The sequence below is a fragment of the Urocitellus parryii genome, chromosome 1 (assembly GCF_045843805.1).
Source record: "Urocitellus parryii isolate mUroPar1 chromosome 1, mUroPar1.hap1, whole genome shotgun sequence".
Lineage (NCBI taxonomy): Eukaryota > Metazoa > Chordata > Mammalia > Rodentia > Sciuridae > Urocitellus > Urocitellus parryii.
In genome coordinates, this window is record NC_135531.1 from 9398250 (window position 1) to 9417105 (window position 18856).

An 18856-nucleotide genomic window follows, 5' to 3' on the forward strand; every position below is an offset into this window, starting at 1 on the left:
CTCTCTCTCACAGTGTCTCCCAGTTCCCCTCCAGAGCACCTGTAAACACGGTGGTAATTTCTCAGCCACAACTAACAGGCAAGTTATTCACAAAGTGTTTCTTCCTTCTGCAGAGACTGGGGTGCAGGCCTTAAAGCTTTGCTGCTAGTGTGGGTAGGGGGAGGCCCAGGCAGCACCACCATGGCCAGGCTGGAGAGAAGTAGCCCCAGGCCCTGCCCAGACCTGCTAGTGCAGAGCCTGAGTTTTGACCTGGTTCCCAAGTGATTTGCAATGAGAAGCTCTGCTCACTCCTCAGTCACACAGAGGAGGCAGGTCATGCAGAGGTCAAGGTGCTGGCCAGGGACTCAGGAGACCAGGATTCTGATTGTTCAGCCTCTGAACTTGCTACAGTGTGTGTGTGTGTGTGTGTGAGAGAGAGGGGGGGGGGAGTCAGAGAAAAGGAACATTTATCACTCACAGCAAAAACAGACAAACCAAACCCCCGGATACGAGTGGTGGACTAGCATTTGTTCCCGGAGCATTGGTTCCTACAGTGACAGAGACAGGGGGTCACCTGTGCATGCAGGGCACACTCACAGGAGAGGGATCTGAAATTAGGGAACTCTCATCTTATGCAGGGCTCTGCTGACCTCCCTCTCTCTTGTCTGGAGAGACAGGGCAGAAAGTATGCAGTTGTCCTGGGAGGTGGCGGTGGGAGGGTTACTGCTCTGGGTCACCTCTGGGGAGGGAAGGCTCTCTGAGCTTCCCTGGTCTGAAATTCCCCTTACAGGAACACTATTAACCGGGCTGCGTCTCCCTTTGCTCAGAGAATCCGAAGTGCAGGAACAAGAGATGTCTGTGGAGAACTGATGCCTGGTGTGTCTGTGTCCAGATGACAGGTGGCTGTAACACAGCAGGGGACAACACTGCTCTGCCCCAGGAGCTAGTAGCAGAGGGTGCCACAATCAAGTGGCCCTGCTGGGACAGGGGAAGTCCCAGGTGACCTTGGGAACACCAGGCCACCAAAGCCTGCCTCCCCCACCCTCAGCCCAGGGAGGTGGGGGAGATGCTGTTTGGGAAGGGTCCCCAGGGCTGCTGACTCCCAGCTGAGCTCAGTGTTCAGAATGGCAGGACAGACGGGTGTGAGAGGTACACGGGAGGGGGCTGCAGCCTCGATATTGATGCCCAAGGACCTGGTTTATTCTGAGGTTTTGGTCATGGGGGACTGGGGAGAAGGAGAAATAAACACCAATTTCCTGATCCTGGTGTGGTTAACTCAGAAATGAGAGCCCAACAAGGGTCTGAAAAGCCATGAGGAGAGAGAAGGGAGAGGGAGAAATGGCAGGGCTTACAGACTGAGAGCGGATTCGACTATGATTAGTAGGAATGAGATACAACATCAAGGAGGTAAGCTCTTTTTCTAGATGCCAGGGAGAGTGAAGTTTTATTTATTTTTTTGTTTATTCACTATAGTATTTATTTACAAATATTTACTCTTGTGAATCGTTTGTGTTCTTTTTAATCTGTTGGGAGTTTGATGTATTTATTATTCATTTATATGAACTTCCCATTCATTCGGACAGTCTGTACTGGGTTTTAATTATCATGCTTACTTTTAAGAAGATAAATATGGAGCTATTTAAAACCCTGGGGGAAGACTTAGACTTACCCAGGTACAGGCAAGAAAGATACAGTGGGGACCCTGGTGGCCCACAACCAGTCTTCTGCCCTACTCTTCAGAGCTTCAGGGAAAGGAGATACAGATAGATGTACAGAGCCGAAGATCCTGGGGTTAAGGAGGTAAAGCAGTGATACAGATTTATGATCTTACCGATTCTGAGTGCTCTTTAGAAACTTGGCCTGCCAGTAAGTCTAGGTGTGGAGAGTCACCAAACTCCTACGTTCCAATTCATGGCAAACCAGGAAAACCTATCTTGTCCCCAAATGCAACTGTTTGATTGTGGCCCACACAGCACTTGGGCCAGGGGCCCCTATCAGACACTGAAGCCTTGGGGATAAATATGCCCCCATGATACCCTTATGAGAGAGGGGGAGGGGGAGGGAGAGAGAGGGGGAGAAAGACAGGGAGGGAGGGAGAGAGAGGGGGAGAAATAGAGGAGGGAGGGAGGGAGAGAGGGAGGGAGGGAGGGAGAGAGGGAGGGAGGGAGGGAGAGAGGGAGGAAGGGAGAGAGGGAGGGAGGGAGAGAGGGAGGAGGAGGGAGAAAAGAAGTGAGGGAGGGAGAGAGGGAGGGAGGGGGAGGGAGAAAAAGAGAGAAAGAGAGAGAGGGAAGGAGAGAGAAAGAGGGAGGAGAAAGGGAGGAGAGAAAGAGAAAGAGGGAGGGAGGGAGAGAGAGGGAGGGGCAGAGAGGGAGAAAGGGAGAGAGAGAGGGAGGAGGAAGAGAGGGAGAGGAGGAGAGAGGGAGAAAGGGAGGGCAGGAGGGAGGGGAGAGAGAGAAAGAGAGATGAGAGAGAGATGAGAGGGGAAGGGAAGGAGGCAGCCCCGTCCTCTCTCCAGCATCAGCACCAAAGATTCTGCCTTTTTCAAAAAGTCCATGGATGCGCTGCCTCCTGACTAGCACAGACTGCCTGTGTAGCAACCTATCAAAATTCTACGTGTGCTTCTAGGTTCAGAGAGAATCACTTTTAACATATAAGTTAAACTGCTTATTAGTTAGTAACTAATGTTAATTGTCTGAGTTTTTCTCTCAACGCACAGAACTTACTTAATATTCCAGGTGCTGTGGTTGGATATGGTTGGCGTGTGTCTCCAAGGGGTCACGTGTTGAACTTTAGAGGGTCGAGACTTCATCACACCACGGTGGTGCCTCTGGGCGCTTAGGGTTAGATAAGGTCAGTGGGGTGGGGGCCCCATGACTGGTGGCTTTATAAAGAGAGGGGCAGAGACCAGAAGAGGCACACACACGTGCACACTCCTTGTTCTTGCCATGTGATTCCACGCACAGCCTTGGAATTCTGCTTGCAGGAAGGATATCACTGGATATGGCCCCTTGGCCTTGGATCTTTGGAACCAAGAGACAGAATAAACCTTTTTTCTTGATAAATTTATCCAACCCCAGGTAATTAGTGAAAGTAATGCAAAACGGCTTAATACAGCAGGATTTCAACAGTGCTTTTCCCACAAAGAATATAGATTTCAAAACTGTCAAAACAATCCCCTCCTGTCTGCTTTCTGCTGAATCCCTGTGTAGCTGCAAGTTAATCTTCCCTACAGAGGTCATGCTGTTGCTAATCCATAGGTGGAATGCTAGATGAAAAGAATGAGTTAGTGCTTGTAAGAGAAATAAACTTTATCCTGGACTATCATCTTTCAAAATAGGCCCCTGCCTCAGAATGTGTGATTTCTGCCGCATTGTCTTGGTATTTCTTCCTCTCCCTTCTCTCCCTTTCCTCTCCTTTCTTGCTGTCCTGACTCTCAATGTCACAGTGAGCAGCATTACTTTTCTCAGTTAGTTAGGCTGCCTGAAGTTGCCTGAATGCCTTCATCATCACTCTGGGAGGAACTGCTACAAAGGAACACCTAGCAGATGTCATTCACAATCTTCTTATTCTCAGCGTAAACAAATTCCAAGTTATCTAGTTAGTGGTGGGAGTCCAGGTTTTTTGACAAATTCTTGGCACTCTGAAGATGGGGCTCTGTGGTTTTCCACTTGGGGATCTGTTTTGTAGAATACCAAGGAGGCAGCAGTCAACCAAATTTGGACCAGAGCACCAAACAACTCTGATGTGACTGTGTGTTATTGGCAAAATCCTTAGCCTCCGACCTGTGGGCGGTCTTGAAGCCACACCCATAAGATTGCATTCTGGCTTTATTAGCAGAAAACTCGTTTTTGTGGTGTGCAAGTCAGCAGCGGGGTGGAAGCGTGCTGTCATCCTGGCACGCAGCAAAAGCATGGCTCAGAGCTCCCGCCGGCTCCTGGGCCCACAGACACTGCCTGCAGGGCCACGTCTGGGGCATCTGCTCAGCATCCGTCTTCATTTCTCTCTTCCCACATGCGTTCTGCACAGGCCTTGGCTGTCATCACGTGGTTAAGAGCACTCCATCAGGCCGTCTTCCCGTGCAGTTTTCTTAGTAGTTGAAGCACCCAGTGCCCTCTGCCTGCTCTGGTTTCTTTGCAGCACCAATAACTTAACTTGCCATGGCACAAATCCGATCATCTGTGTGCGTATCACCCCCACTGGACTGTAAAGTCTGGGAAAAGAGGGATGGGTTTTGTTTTGTCTACAAACATGTCCCCACTGTGTAGAAGAGTGCCTAGTGGATAGCAGGTGTGTGCAGGGGCCGGAGGATAAGCGAATGGTCAAGGACCGCAGAGTTGGCCACATGGATGTGTGCACCCTTGGAAATAGGTAACGGCTGCTGCTGAGAAATTAGTGACCTAACCTCTCTGTCCCATGCCTGTCTACTGGACAGTGGGGGACAGGGGATTCTAGGAACGCATCCAGGCATCTCTAGTCTGTGTCGATGGTGCATGCAGGGACTGAACTTTAAAATGGTTTGGCTTTCCTCAGAAGCCCCGGTTTTCCACTCTGTGTGCCTGGGCACCGCTGTGTCGACCTCTGGGTTCAAGTGTGTGCATTCTGGGGACAGGTCTGACTTTCTTCGGGGCTCTACTGGGGGCACTGGGAGGGGAATCTTTCTGCAGTTTTTGCTGGAAGCCAGTTGTTCCCAGAGCCTGGGCTGGGATGCTGTCCTCCTGCTGCCAGCCACACAGGGTAGGATCCTGAGCCCTGGTCTGGAACCCTGTTCCCACGTTCTTGTTCTAGGCTCTGATGCACGACTCAGCTGCCCTCCCTGGACTTCACTCCTGGTCTGCTTATCTGGAGCACCTGCTCATCCCACAGGTCCACGTGACATTCCTGGCCTGGCCTCTGCCTGATGCCTGGCCTGTGGGACTGGTCTGTGTGTCTAAATTCTTCCCATGCTCTCCACTGCACACCGTGGGCCTGAGCCTGTCAGCCACATTGGACTTAGGGAGTCACGTGACCCAATCGTGGCCGATGGCCTTGCCAGGGGACTTCCAGCAAAACTTGTCTTGCTCCTAAACAGAGATGCCAGAGATGCCTGTTTTGTCTTTTGGATCCCGCTTGTCTGCGTGTGAGCCTGGACCAGCTGTGGCGAGCCCCTGTAGCTGGGAGGCAACTCCAGGGGGAGCCCAGGGACCCCACCTCTGCTACAGCCAATGCCACGCTGGCCCTTCTTCACAGAACCCGGCGTGCCCGCACCACCTGAGCATCCGGCCTTGCTGCATGAGGATGCCTTGCTTCCCACCTCCCCCAGGAGCGCCCTGGTGTCCTGGGGACTGTGGCCATGGCCCCCAGAAAGCCATGTCCCCCAGAAGTGAGCTTCCACTTTCCCAGCTGAAAAACTTGGGCTAGACTTGTTTTGAGAGGAAACATTCATAGGACATGGAATTCACCATTTTAACCATATTAAATTTTGCATTCACTATTAGATAGTGACTGGTCATCACTATCTGATCCTAGACACTTTCTCTGCTCTCAGAAGGAGCTATACACAGGCACTGCCCAACCACTGATCTGCTTTCTGTTTTTATAGATTTGCTTCTTCTGGACATTTAACATAAGTGGAATCAAATAACCTGTGAGCAGTTGGGTCTTCTTTTACTTAGCCTAATGTTTTTCAAGGTCCATCTGGCGCTGTGACAGCAGTCAGCACTTCATTCCTTTTTATGGCTGAATAATATTCCACTGCATGGATAGACCATTTGTTTACCCATTCATCAGTGGCTTGTTTCCATTTTCTGGCTATTGTCAATAGTAAGATGATAAACATTCAAGAATACATTTGTTTTGAACACTTATTTTCAATCCTCTTGGGTAAACACCTAGAGGTAGAATTGTTGCTCATATGTGAATGCTCTTTAGCTCTTTTAGGAGCCATTTACAATAGCAGTCAGTGCTTCTTTGTTGTCTTTTAAAATTATTTTTTAAATAATTTAAAATTATTTTTAAAGTGGTAAAAATACATAATAAAACTTATCATCTTAAACACTTTTAAAGTGGACACTTCTGTAGTGCCAGGTCTATTGACATGGTTATGAAACCAAGCACCAAAACTTATCTGTCTTGTGAATCTGGAACTCCAGATATATGAAATGCTAACTCCCCACCCCTCGCCCAGCCCTCGGTAACCACTGCCCTACTTCCTAATCTATGATGTGGCCACTTTATATGTTTCATAGGGGGAGTTATACAGTATTTGTCCCTTGGTGACTGGCTTCTCTCAATCAGCTCCACATCCTCGTGGCTCACCCATGCCGCAGCCTGTGGCAGGATTTCCTTTGTTTACCCCCCCTCTGTCAGTGGACATCGGGCTGCTCCCCGCTCTTGGCTTTGCACACAGTGCATCTGTGTGTAGGAGACCCTGCATTAGGATACGTACTCAGAAGTGGGTGGGGGTTTGCTTTTAGCATGAAAGAACTCTGTGGATCCTTACTGTTATGGTTTAGATGTGGTGTCCCCCAAAAACATATGTGTGAGACAATGCAAGGTTTAGAGGAGAAACGATTGGATTATAAGAACCTTAATCCAATCAGTGGATTAATCTCCTGATGGGGATTGACTGAGTGGTAGCTGAAGGCTGGCAGGGTGTGGCTGGAGGAGGTGGGTCCCTAGAGGTGTGGTTTATTTTTTATCTGTTGAACGGAGTCTCTCTGCTTACTGATCATTATCGGAGCTGCTTTCCTCTGTTCCACTCTGCTGCCATGATGTCCTGCCTCATCTTGAGCCCCGAGGAAGGGAGTCTGCTATCTATAGACTGAGACCTCTGAAACTGTGAACCCCCAAAGAAACTTTTCCTCTTCCACAATTGAGCTGGTTGGGTCTTTTAGTTGCAGCCATGAAGAAAGCTGATAAGACACTTACCTGGCACATGTTTTGCTTTTGGTGTCTGAATCCTTCTGGATCTTCAGCAAAGTCTTGGATTTTGCCCTTGGGGGTCCCATTTGAGAGCGCTAGGTCTGGGATCCCTCAGGTGGGTCCAGCTCTGAATCTGACGAGTCTATGAGCAGTCTCTGGGTACAGCTCCACCTGTAGCCCTCCACATTACCTCCTTCAGTCCACATCATTTCTATATTCATGACTGTAGCCCAGTCTGATGTACACACCAAGAATCAAGTAAACATACTGCCCAGAGAGAGCGGAGAGCCTGCAAAACGTGGCTACAAAGACTAAGAATTTTCTTCCCCAACATTGACATTGCCCCATTTACCCATTTTCATCAGCTGGAAAGTAAGAAGTAGTTATGCTACTAAGTTACATAACTGTCAAAGAATCAAAGCCTAAGCTAATTTCACTGATGTGCCAAGCGTTTTCAGAGTGCTGTGTGTTCCTATACAGTTGAAGTCAATGGGGTTTGCTTAGATGCTTAAGTTTCAGGCAAAGTAATTTTGATGTAATAAGTTCAATAGAGGGCTCTTGTTTCTATGTAGTTATCATGTATTCTCCCATAAAATCCAGTTGCTAGACCGCTGATTTGAATCTGGCTCACACATTTACATAGAACACTCCCGATAGGCGCCATACAACAGAAGCACAGAGCATCACTTGTTGGGCGAGGCCGACTCCAGCACAGATGTGCAGAGCAGGGTCTGGGAGGGAAGGCCCTGGGCTGCACCTCCTATCTGTCCCTTCCCATCTGACAAGAAGGGCTCTCCTGGTGTGAGGCGGCTCAGAAGCTAGTAAAGCATACCTGGTTTCCACACCTGTCACACAACCAGATGTTGTACAAACACTGCCATGAAGCCTCTCGCCAGCACCAGGGTGGAAAGAAGCCAGCCTGCTGGGCTTTCCTTCCCCCAGGCGCGAGGAGTCCAGCCCAGATCCTGGGACATATGGGCGCCCATATGCTCCACGGCTGCAGAGCACTGGAACCTGCCAGACCTGTGCCTTCCTCTGCTGCCCATCCAGCGAGAGGGGGAATCAGAGACGGAAATCCTGACAGCACAGAAGCTGTGACTTCTAGTACATGGTGACATGTTAGAGGAGAAATAAGTGTCTGCATCCTGCACATCCTGATCTGCACTCACAGGCGACGCTGGGCGAAGCTTCTTAAAACACACATATCGCACTCCTGTTGATTGTGCTAAAACACACGTGCCTGCAGGTTTTGGAATGAAATGTTTAATTTCTACCATGCACAACGATGAAACTGTATTGGGATCACCAGGAGGCAAGCAATGGCTAAGGCAATTCCTTCTGCTTAAGAAGGCTATGATTTAGATGGGAAATTGAGATCAACATGAAAATCTGTTCTGTTCACATTTTTTTTAATCCAAAGAAACAAAACAAATTGTGTTTTGTCACTGTTTACTATGTGCACTGTAAAAATTGTCCACAGGCAAACTGTCCCTCAGCTGGCCCCATGGTCCTAAGGGCTCCTGAGGAAGGTCTGGGGTCACCACCCTCAGGCTCTGTGTCCCAACACTTGCTCTCAGTGTCTTGAAACTCACACGGGACTGTGTCTGAGGGACAGGGTGATTGAATTCTCTGGTTCTATCTTCAATGTATCCCAAGTATGAGAATTATGCCCAAATGTTACATTATGAAATGAATTTAAACTAACTTTTACAAAATGGCCAAGTGGATTAAGAAAATTCCTGAAAGCCAGGTGTGGTGGCACACACTGGTGATCCCAGCAGCTTCAGAGGCTGAGGCAGGAGGATTGCGAGTTCCAAGCCAGCCTCAGCAACTTAGTGAGGACCTAAGCCACTTAGTGAACCCTGCCTCTAAATAAATTATACAAAAGAACTGGGGATGTTTCTCAGTGGTTAAGCACCCCTTGGGTTCATTCCCTGGTACAAAAAAAAAAAAAAGAAAAGAAAAAAAGAAAGGAAAATTCCTGCAAAAAGACACTTGGATGCTGATGCTGATCTGTATACAGCACAGCGAACAATACGAGAAGAATGAGCTCACACCTCCCCTCATCAACAGCAGCACAGATATCAGGATCTAATCAGACCTGACAAGGAGCACCCTCCCCCACAAAACCCGGAATTACCGGAAGGTCGTTAGAAATTCAGATTCACATCCTGAATCATTAATGAGAAACTTCACCTCAAGGGTATTTGGACTTTGTGATATTAGCTAACGAGAGTATGAAGTCACAGTGCTTAGCAACACATTTAAAATACTGCTTATTTCTCCTCTAACATGTCACCATCCATTTTTGTATACATGTTACAACCTACACATGTGTAATTTACATATGCATGTATGTTGGAGACGAATGCGGAGCACATTCATTTTAACTTGACGAGCAGGCTAATGGATCGGCAGGGTGTCCGCCTGATTTGGAAAGCATGCTGCCGCAGCGCTCAACAGGAAGTGCTGGCCCAGGGGGAAGAGGGACTCATTTGCCACATAGACCTCAGTTAATAAATTATTGTGCAGACATCCCCTGGATGTCAAAGGGACCGGGGAGCGGGGCACTGCCAACCAATGCCTACAGCAGGATTGTGCCCTAAAGAAAAAAAAGTATGTCAGAAGTTCTAACCCCCAGAACCTCAAAATGTGACCGTATTTGGAAATAAGGTTGTTGCAGATGTAGTTAGTTAGGAGGAGAGGGTTCTGAAGTAGGGTATGTGCCATAGGCCAGCTCACCTTCTGAGAAGGGGCATTTGAACAGACATGTGCACAGGGAGAAACGGAAGACTAGAGTTCTGTGGCCACATTCAAGGAACTAAGGAGGCTAAGAGGGGGCCCCGGGGCAGACCCTTCCCAGCACCTTCCAGGGGGAGCGCAGTCCTGCTGCTACCTTCAAACATCAGGCCTCCGGAACTGCGAATCAACAAATTTCAGTTAAACCACCCAGATTGTGGCACGTTACTAGGGGTAGCCCCAGGAAGCCAATAGTCTGTGCCAGAGGAGAGGCAGCCTGCCAGGCAGTTCTGCCCGCTGCGGCCTGATGGCAATGAGAGCGAGTCAGCCTGAGCCTCTGCAGGGCAATGGACAGATGTGGCCTCTAGGGAAGACTGTGGGGATAAGGCAGGCTGTCACCAAACCTCCCTCGATGGCCTCTGGTGATGCAACCTCAGAGGTACGTAGTGTGCAGTTGATGCTCCCAGCGGACCTGGGCTCTGGCGAGGGATGCAGGGCCTGAGCTGGCTCTGCCCACCTTTCACTGCCCAGGTTACCACAGGCAAATGATGATCTGCACCGCTCCATGGCTGGTATGAAAACTACTCACTTCAGCAATGCCCCCTTTGCCTACAGAGTTAGAGCATTAATTCTGAGGCTCATGTGGACAGCCCCAATGGAAGAGCCACCTAATAGCCACTACTCTTCCCATTTTTCTTACCAGGGCAGACTAGATATTTATTACCGTTTTGTGCTGCCATAAAATTTACCTTTCAAGTGCTTTAGATCTGAGCATCTTGCTGTGTCTTCTGAGAGCTTCATTACTGAGGCATGTCAGTCCACAAGCAGGGGACAACCAATTAGCTACCTCATAAGGACATGGTATGTCACACAAGGCACTGAATACATGGAAAGGCTGCCTTTGGCAGGACGGGGCTCTATGGCCCCTACAAACCACACCTGGGCTGGCTGTTGCTGCCTTGTTGTAGGGGATCCAAAGCAACACTGGACTTGGTGCTGGCTGGCACTCAGTATCTTTGCTCAACTGGCATCTCTGCAGATACCACGGGGAAAAGGATGTACTCTTTAAAAAGGCAGCCGACAACCAGCCTGTATACAAAATATGACATTGGGACTTGTGGGGGGTATGGACATTGGTTTGCCACAAGGAGCCATTAAAGTTACACCTGCAGACCACAGCTCTCAGCTCAAAGACAGACATTCTCAGGCAGGTAGGTCATGAAATCCCAGCTGGCTCACAGCTGTGCCACTTTTCAGCTTCAGAGATCTTAATATTTTATTTCTTAACAATTAATTTTATCAAGAGAACCTTTAAAAACTGCCATGGATCACAATAAGGCATCTGTTTTGGGTTCACTTATATTTTCCAAAAAGAATGTGTTGAAGTTCTAAACCTCCAGGCTAACAAAATATGACCTTACTTGGAAATAGGGACTTCTCGGATGTAATCAGTTAAAATGAAGTCATCAGAGTGGCCCTGATCCAACAAAAAGGGGAAATTTGGACACAGAGACAGACACATAGAGGGAAAATGCTGAGAAAGACCGAGGGAGAGCACCGGGTACAGGCAGAGGATCCTAGGGATGCATCTGCAGGCCAAGCAACGCCAGACAGCCAGTAAGTCCCCAGAAGCCAGGGAGAGGCTGGGAATGGGTCCCCCCCCAAGCGTTCAGATGAACTCACTCTGTTGATACCTGGATTTCAGACTTCCAGCCCGAAGGACAGTGAAACACTATCAGGTTTAAGGTACTTAGTTAAGGCAGCCCCAAAAATCTAAAAAGCGTACCCTGACAGTAATAATTGTCAGACAAAATCATCAGTAAATGCTAACATAGCAGGTCAAAGTTTGATGAGAATCAGAACATTTAGAAAGCCTCAAAGTTATTTTCCCACAAGACAAATACTGATAACCAAGGGAAAAATAGAACGTTTACAGAGGAGAATCTTGGCCGAGACCACCTTATTCAGGTTGATGAAGTGGACACTGCCAGGAGAGGGACATGAAGACATCATGTGCCTTCTGATTTGATGCATCCTATAGGTGTGTTATCCCTGCCCAACACGACCTGGACGTCATCATGGAGAAACAGCAGAGAAGTCAAGTTGAGGGACATTCTACAAAATAAATGACGTGCACTCTTCAAACACACTGAGGTTATGGAAGGTTGAAAAAAGGCTGAAGGACCACTCTAGATTAGAAAAGACTAAACAGATACAAGTAAATGAAGTTTTTATCCTGGAGAGCAATCTGAGCTGGGGACACTGATCAAATATTAAAAAGTCTGCAGATTAGATAATTACTATTTTGATGCTAATTTCCTGATTTTAATGCTCATGGGATACTTGTTTTAAGTAAGGTAGTTGAAGCATTCAAAAGTAAAAGGCTTTATATCTGGAACTCATTCTGAAATGATTCAGGGGAGAGTTCATGTAGACAGATGAAGATTTGATGTATACAATAGTAAGAAACAGAAGCAAACAAGGTAAAAATCTTATCATGCAGGAAGTGTGGTGGGGGGTAGATGAGATTTTTTTGTTTTTTTTTTTGCAACTTTTCATTATTTTTTAAAACTCTATTTTTTTCAAAATTCAGTTTTAAAAAATAATGATTATCCTTTGTTGAATACCTGAAATGGTTTGAGGCATTAATATATATTTCAAATATAATTTCTGCCAGCACTCCAAACCTCACCCAGAGTACCATGGAGAGGCCCAGCAAGGTAGGGGAGGCAGGGGAGCAGAGAACCTTCCACTGCATGTCAGCATCACACAAGGGGCCTGCTGATGTCTGAGACCAGGACAGGAAAACAGAGACAAATCTCAGCACTCAAAATCTAGACCATAAGTAGTGGGAAGGTTATGATCCCACCTTCAAATCTTAACTTGAAATTTGTGGCCACTTGAATCCAAATAGAGGAATGACACAGCCCTGGCCCAGCAGAGACACTAGATTGGCTCAGCGCACGTGCACACACACACACACACATACACTAATGAGCTTGATCAGAAAGGCATACTATTTTCTGGACTAGAGTAAAAATCATTTACATCAGTCTCCAGTGTTCTTACTTCTGCCACTGCCATTCTTTCACATATGAGTTATTCCTTCAACTAAAAGTTACTGGACATATGAAAAGATGATGTTATCCACTGTAAAGAAATAAACAGTAAGTAGAACTAGAAAACAGACCTGAAAACAGAACCAGAAAACATGGCCCAGATGTTGGATTCATCAGGTATAAATCTAAAAATAACTATGATAAAAGTTTGAAAAGATAGGAAATTTCAGCAGAGAAATGGAAATGATATAATTTTAAAATTAAATTATTAAATTTTAATTTTAAGATTTAAAAATAAATTTAGTATACAACCAGAGATATGAAAAATTGTGCTCTATATGTGTAATAAGAATTATAATGCATTCTGCTGTCATATATAAATAAAAAAAGAATAATGAAAAAGGAAAAAAAATAAGTTAACTGAATTTTTAACTCTGAATTTTTTAAAAAGAATTTTTAAAAAATTTAAATGTTAGAAATGAAAAAACAGGATATCAGAAATGAAGAATCTTTTTGAGGGACTTAGAATGAGACTGGGTACAACAGAGGAGGGAACTGGTGGTCATGAATACAGGGTAATGGAAATTAATCAGAAATACAAAGATGAAAAATAGTCGGGGCACAGGAGAAGGACAGAGCAACTGAGACCTGAGGGCACACCATTGGTTTAATGAAGCAACTGGAGTCTTAGAAAAGGAGAGTGAAGCAGAAGCAATTTTTAAAAAGTTAATGGCTAACAATTTTTCTAAATGGATAATATTAAACCATAAACCCAAGAAGCTCAGAGAACCTTAAATAAGACAAATACAAAAAAAAAAAAATCATGCTTCTTGTATCACACACTATTGAAAAACAAAAACAAAGAGAAAATCTTGAAAGGTACCAAAGGTAAACAGAATTATTACACAAAGGAACAATGATAAGAAACACCACTGATTTCTCACTGTATACAATAGGGGCCAGAAGACAATGGAAAGTCACATTTAAAGTATTAGAAGAAAAAAAACATAATTAGGAATTCAATAGTGAAAACATCTTTTCAAAGTTAAATTCATTTTCAGACAGAGACAAGCAGAAAGAATTCATCCCTATCAGATGAGTACCTTCTTACACTATATTGGTACATTTTCTGTTACTATAATGCAATCTAAGGCAGAATAACTTTAACAGAAAGAGGTTTCATTTTGGCTCATGGTTCTATCCAAGGTCCTGGGTCTGCATTCAATAAAGACGTTCCTGCTGGCAGAGTTCCAAGGTGGTGCAGGCATCAAATGGCAAGAACAGAGTGCAGATGTATGGGGGTCTCCTCTGGTCTCCCTTCCCCTTCTTAAAAAACCACCAGAATCAATCATGGAGGCTCCACCCTCATGACCTTATCTACTCCTAATTGCCTCCTAGAAGCCTCACCTCTAAACACCATAGCCATATTAACTTTTCACCCTCATAAGACCTCACACTGGAAATTAAATCTCAACACATGAACCCTTGGGAGACACACTCAAGCCACAGCCAAATCACAGTGCCTACACTATGAGATGTTTTTGTGGAAATACATAATGGCCTTTACAAATACTTCACATCTTTTTTAAAAATCTCTTTAAAAGATAATTGATCTTTAAAACAAAAAACAATAACTGGTTGTAGCCACTAGTGTGCCAGAGTTGACTGGAAGCATCTCTTCACAAGTTCATGTTTAGTAACGTCATGTTGCTCACTTAAAACTGGCCATGGTGGGAGGTTTTACACCATAAAGATAGTAACTGCCACAGATCAGGGCTTTTGTGCCGCTGTAGAGTGAGTGGTGAAGTAGTTATCTGCACATTATTCCTTGGAGTATAGGTAGAAGTAAAGAATCTGACAACAGCCCAAAGTGGGGAAGAGGAAATTAGAAGTATACGGTTGTAATCCCAGCGACTGGGGAGGCTAAAGCAGGAGGATCACAAGTTTAAAGCCAACCTCAGCAACTTAGAGAGGCCCTAAGCAACTTAGTGAGAAAAAATAAAAAAGGGCTGAGGATGTGGCTCAGTGGTAAAGTGGTTCTGGGTTCAGTCTCTGAACCCAAACCCAAATCAACAACAAAGTAAACAGCACATTCATTTCTAGTTTACTCTTTATGACACTCATTGCTTTTTAATGTCTTGTATTAAGCCTGGTTCATGGCAGGTCCTCCATAATACTCAACATTAATCGTTTCCTTCAGTGAGTCCTGACTCTTGGAGCCCATCCCACACCTGCAGTTTCACTATTTTATTATGCCCAACAAAAGGCTCTGAGGACAACCTCTGCTTTTCTAAATTGGGTCACTTATGAGATGGAATCTAGCAGCCACTCAGGAGAGGACAAGCTAGTGATAGTGGAACCTCGTACTCTCCTTGGATGTCAAGACTCATAGATGACTAGAACGCAGCCTGATGGGAATTCTTGGGCAACATTTTCACATTCTGGCCACTTTCTTCTCCTTTTTTTTTTTTTTTTTTTAAAGTACCATCTCAAAACAACTTAGCAGCATGAGATTATTTTTAAATTTCTGGAAAATTACAAGATTAAAGGGAGCAAGAATTACACAAATATTTGCAAAACAAAAGGGATTTCTATTGGTCACATAATAACCTTTTCAATGCTCCAAGTTTTCATTTTCTTTGTAATCAGTGTATGATTTCTCAATGAGCGGGGAAGGAAGCCACCAGAAATGAGTTGGTAAATTAAGAACAGTTGTAAATTTTTGGGAAATAAAACAAAGAGTTTGTAAATGTAGATCTATGTTGAAAGAGGAAATTGGCATCCAACACAATGCACTTATCATCATATCTGAAGAACTTTGCATCAAAGCACAAAACTTTAGGATTGGGATATGATGAGTCATAGGCCATATGACATTTCCAAGAGGATCATTTCATGTTTTACAAATTCTGCAAATAAAAAGATCTTCTCATATGTAAAATAAAACCAGTCCCCCCAAATCTTGTTGTAAGCTAATAATTAGACCATCTCTGGATGGGGAGGCTGAAGATGGGTAGGATTATGGGTTTGAGAAGCACAGACAATGTCATAGGCAACCTCAGAATGATGACGTTGAGAAAGGATCCAGACTGCAGGCTATGTTGATCAGGGGCTTCGGTAACAACTTGAGATTTGGGCTTCTGTTACAGTTTAGTTCTGGATCCCAAAGGCTCATGTGTTGAAGGCTGGGTCCCCAGTGCAGCAGTGTTCAGAGCAGGGCCTTTGGGAAGTGATTAATCTATGTTTCGTAATTTAATGGCGTTGGGGGGGGTGGTTGATGGGGTGGGAGGTGGGGCCCTCTTGTCCTGGCCCCTTCCTCACAATGCCCCCCACCCCCGCCTGCTTCCTGGCTGTCATGAGGTGAGCATCTTCCTTCTGCGGTGCTCTTCTGCCACGGTGTTCTGCCTCACCTTAGTCCCAGAGCAACGGAACCAGCTGCCCATGTATTGAAACCTGGAAATTATGAGCCAAATAAGTCTTTCCTCCTTTGAGTTGTTTCTCTCAGGTATTTTTTCACAGTGAAAAGTTGACTAACAAAGCTTCTAAGTCAAGACCAACTCAGGGATCAATCCTGGCCAGGCCACTGACCGGCTACCTATCACGGGGTTGGATAACTACCCTAAGCCTTCCTACTTCATCTCTACGAGGGGCACATTAACACCAAAGTGTAAGTGGCATTAAAGCTGATGTGAAATGGGAATCTGCAGGTGCAGCTTCATGGCTAAGAGTGAAGAATCTGGACCCAGCTGCCAGCACTCTGCCACTTACTTGCTGTGTGACCTTAGAAAACTCACCTAACTCTCTGAGCCACCAAAAAGAGATTAGAATCTGAAATGAAGATAATAATCACTAATCAACTTTGAAATAGTGAAAATAACAGAGCAGTTATGAGAATTCAATGAATTAAGGGGGACAGAGCCCTTAGAACTGGCAGATTCCCTGCTCTCCATAAGAGCTAGCAATGATTACCAATTATTCAACTACCAACAGGAAAATGGGGTGGGCCTGGTGGTAGAAGTAAACAGTTATGCAGGGTCCATGGCCTGATGTGGGGTTTTAGGAGCTGTGTTGACAACACAGGTCAGAAGCTGAAGAGCACAGCTCCTTGCACTCTGTGTGTTCTGTGTCACGTGGTTTAACCCATGCTGGACAGGAGCCAGCCAGGGTGAAGAGGACAAGAGTGACACACTGCAGCTCAGCTGCAGAGACTGACAAGCAAAGCCCCCGACTGTGTCTGCAGACCCCACACAGCTGCTAAGTCAAGACAGACCCGGGGAGCGGTCCTGGCCAGGACACTGAAGGGCCACCTGTCACTGGGTTGGATGACCAGCAGAGCAGTCAGCTGTGGCCTGTACTCTGTAGTCAGCTTGCTTTAAAACATCAGGTCTACACAGAGAGAGAGAGTGATCTTTCTGGTGAAGGAGGGATCTGAAGTGCTGGGGAGAGCCACGTTTTCCATTTCCACTGTTCATCCTCTGGCACGGTTATTTAAACTGTTCATCTTCCATAAATGCTATATTTGATTTCAGGGACAAATGAGTAGAAAGAAAACTGACAAACTATTCTGCCCTTATTTCTAAGCATGCGACTCAGGCTTCTTAGCACTTGACTGGGCAGGGGACGAGCCATGTGTCCTTGCCCAATGACATTCAGAAAGGCACCTTCCCTACCCATGCAGGACCTCACTCCAGCAGCGCCTTCCCTCTCTTATCCTCTTCCTGCATCTTGAGGAAGGACGGCAGCAGCAGGTGTCCCGGAAGAGGACACCCTGGCAGGCCAGATCCTCTTGCCCTCTATTCTGGAATGTTCTGAAATTGTGAGTTTCCCTATGTCCCCTATGGAGGCAAAACTTCACCTGCACTATTTACAGGTCCCTACAGGTGAGCATTCAGCCCACCTGGCTGGAGGGCAGTGAGCAGCTTGTGACAGGTACCTGTGCCCTGGCAGCTGGATGGTGTCTGCAGACTGCATCACATGTGCATCATTCTCTAAAACCCTCACCTTTATGGAGCCTGAGACATGCTGGGCCCAAGGGTGTGGACCTGGAGGAGTTACTGCTACCCTTGCAACCCATATGCAGCTCTGGAAAACAGTCAGTGAGAAATAATCGTGGAATTTTCTTTAAACTGCTTTCTTCTTTTAAAACCAGAATTTGGGTATATGCTTAGCATGTGCAGGGCTCAGAGTTCAACCCCAGCATCAAACAAATAGACAAAAAGAGTTAAAAAAAATAAAACCAGGACTTAGGCTGAACTTTCTTTGACATTGCTGACTCAATTCAAAATGGGAAATGATTGCACAGAAACTTCATGCAGATGTCTTCTCCTCAAGTAGTGCTTGACTGGGTCTATACTCTGTAGTCAGCTTGCTTCAAAAACCTTGGGTCTACATAGAGAGAGAGCAATCTTTTGGGTGAAGGAGAGGCTAGAATCTGAAGCACCCATACAAGGCTTATGGAAAATGCCCAGCGGGGGATACCTGCCACCAGACACATGGTACCAAGTACACCTGCCTTCCTGTTGGTGTGCACTCCCAAGAGTCCCCTTTTGGAAACCTGGCCTTCTCTGAACCCCACTAGACTGCATTTAAATGACTGCTCTATTAACTGGGAAGGAGCGTAATGTGGGATCTCGTATCCTAGTGTGTAAATCGGGGAGAATACTACCTGCTGCTCAGTACTACAGAAGTGAAATGAAATCAGATCGTGTGCCTGGCCCACAGGAGCAAGAGCTCACTGCTGTCCACGCCCTCCTTCCCTCCCACCCTTTGTTTCCTCCTCTGCTGTCTGGAGACGAGTTATAAGCAGAAAACTGGATGTTCACATTCTTCCTCGTGGACACCTAGAGAGGTGCATGTGTCTGTGGTGCCTGCTTATACATAGCAAGGTCAAGCACAGCAAAGTACGAGGCCCTTGAGCCAAGCTTTAACTCAGAACCTCCAAGGAGAAGAGATGCCCAATAGAAGGGTAAGCAGAGAGGTTCCAAGACCCAAAGGGAGCAGAGATGTCACATAAAGTTTTCCCATAAACATTTCTTAAACCAGAAGTTCTCCATCCCAGCTGCGTAGATGGCCAAGATTCAACTAGTGTAGTACCTCAGGGTTCCCAGGGGTTTCAGAACTGTAGCCCCAGTGGAGAACTGCAGTCCACAGACTGTTAGTGCACACTTCTCTGGAATAGT

General features: G+C 46.1%; 2 protein-coding genes across 4 annotated transcripts in view; one reads left to right on the top strand and one right to left on the bottom strand.

Moving 5' to 3' along the window:
- The window catches only part of Ankrd33b (ankyrin repeat domain 33B), a 139646-nt gene that overhangs the window by 117005 nt on the left and 3785 nt on the right, over nucleotides 1-18856 (top strand). The window lies entirely within an intron of this gene.
- Nucleotides 1-18856, bottom strand: part of Dap (death associated protein) — a 58303-nt gene that overhangs the window by 26135 nt on the left and 13312 nt on the right. The window lies entirely within an intron of this gene.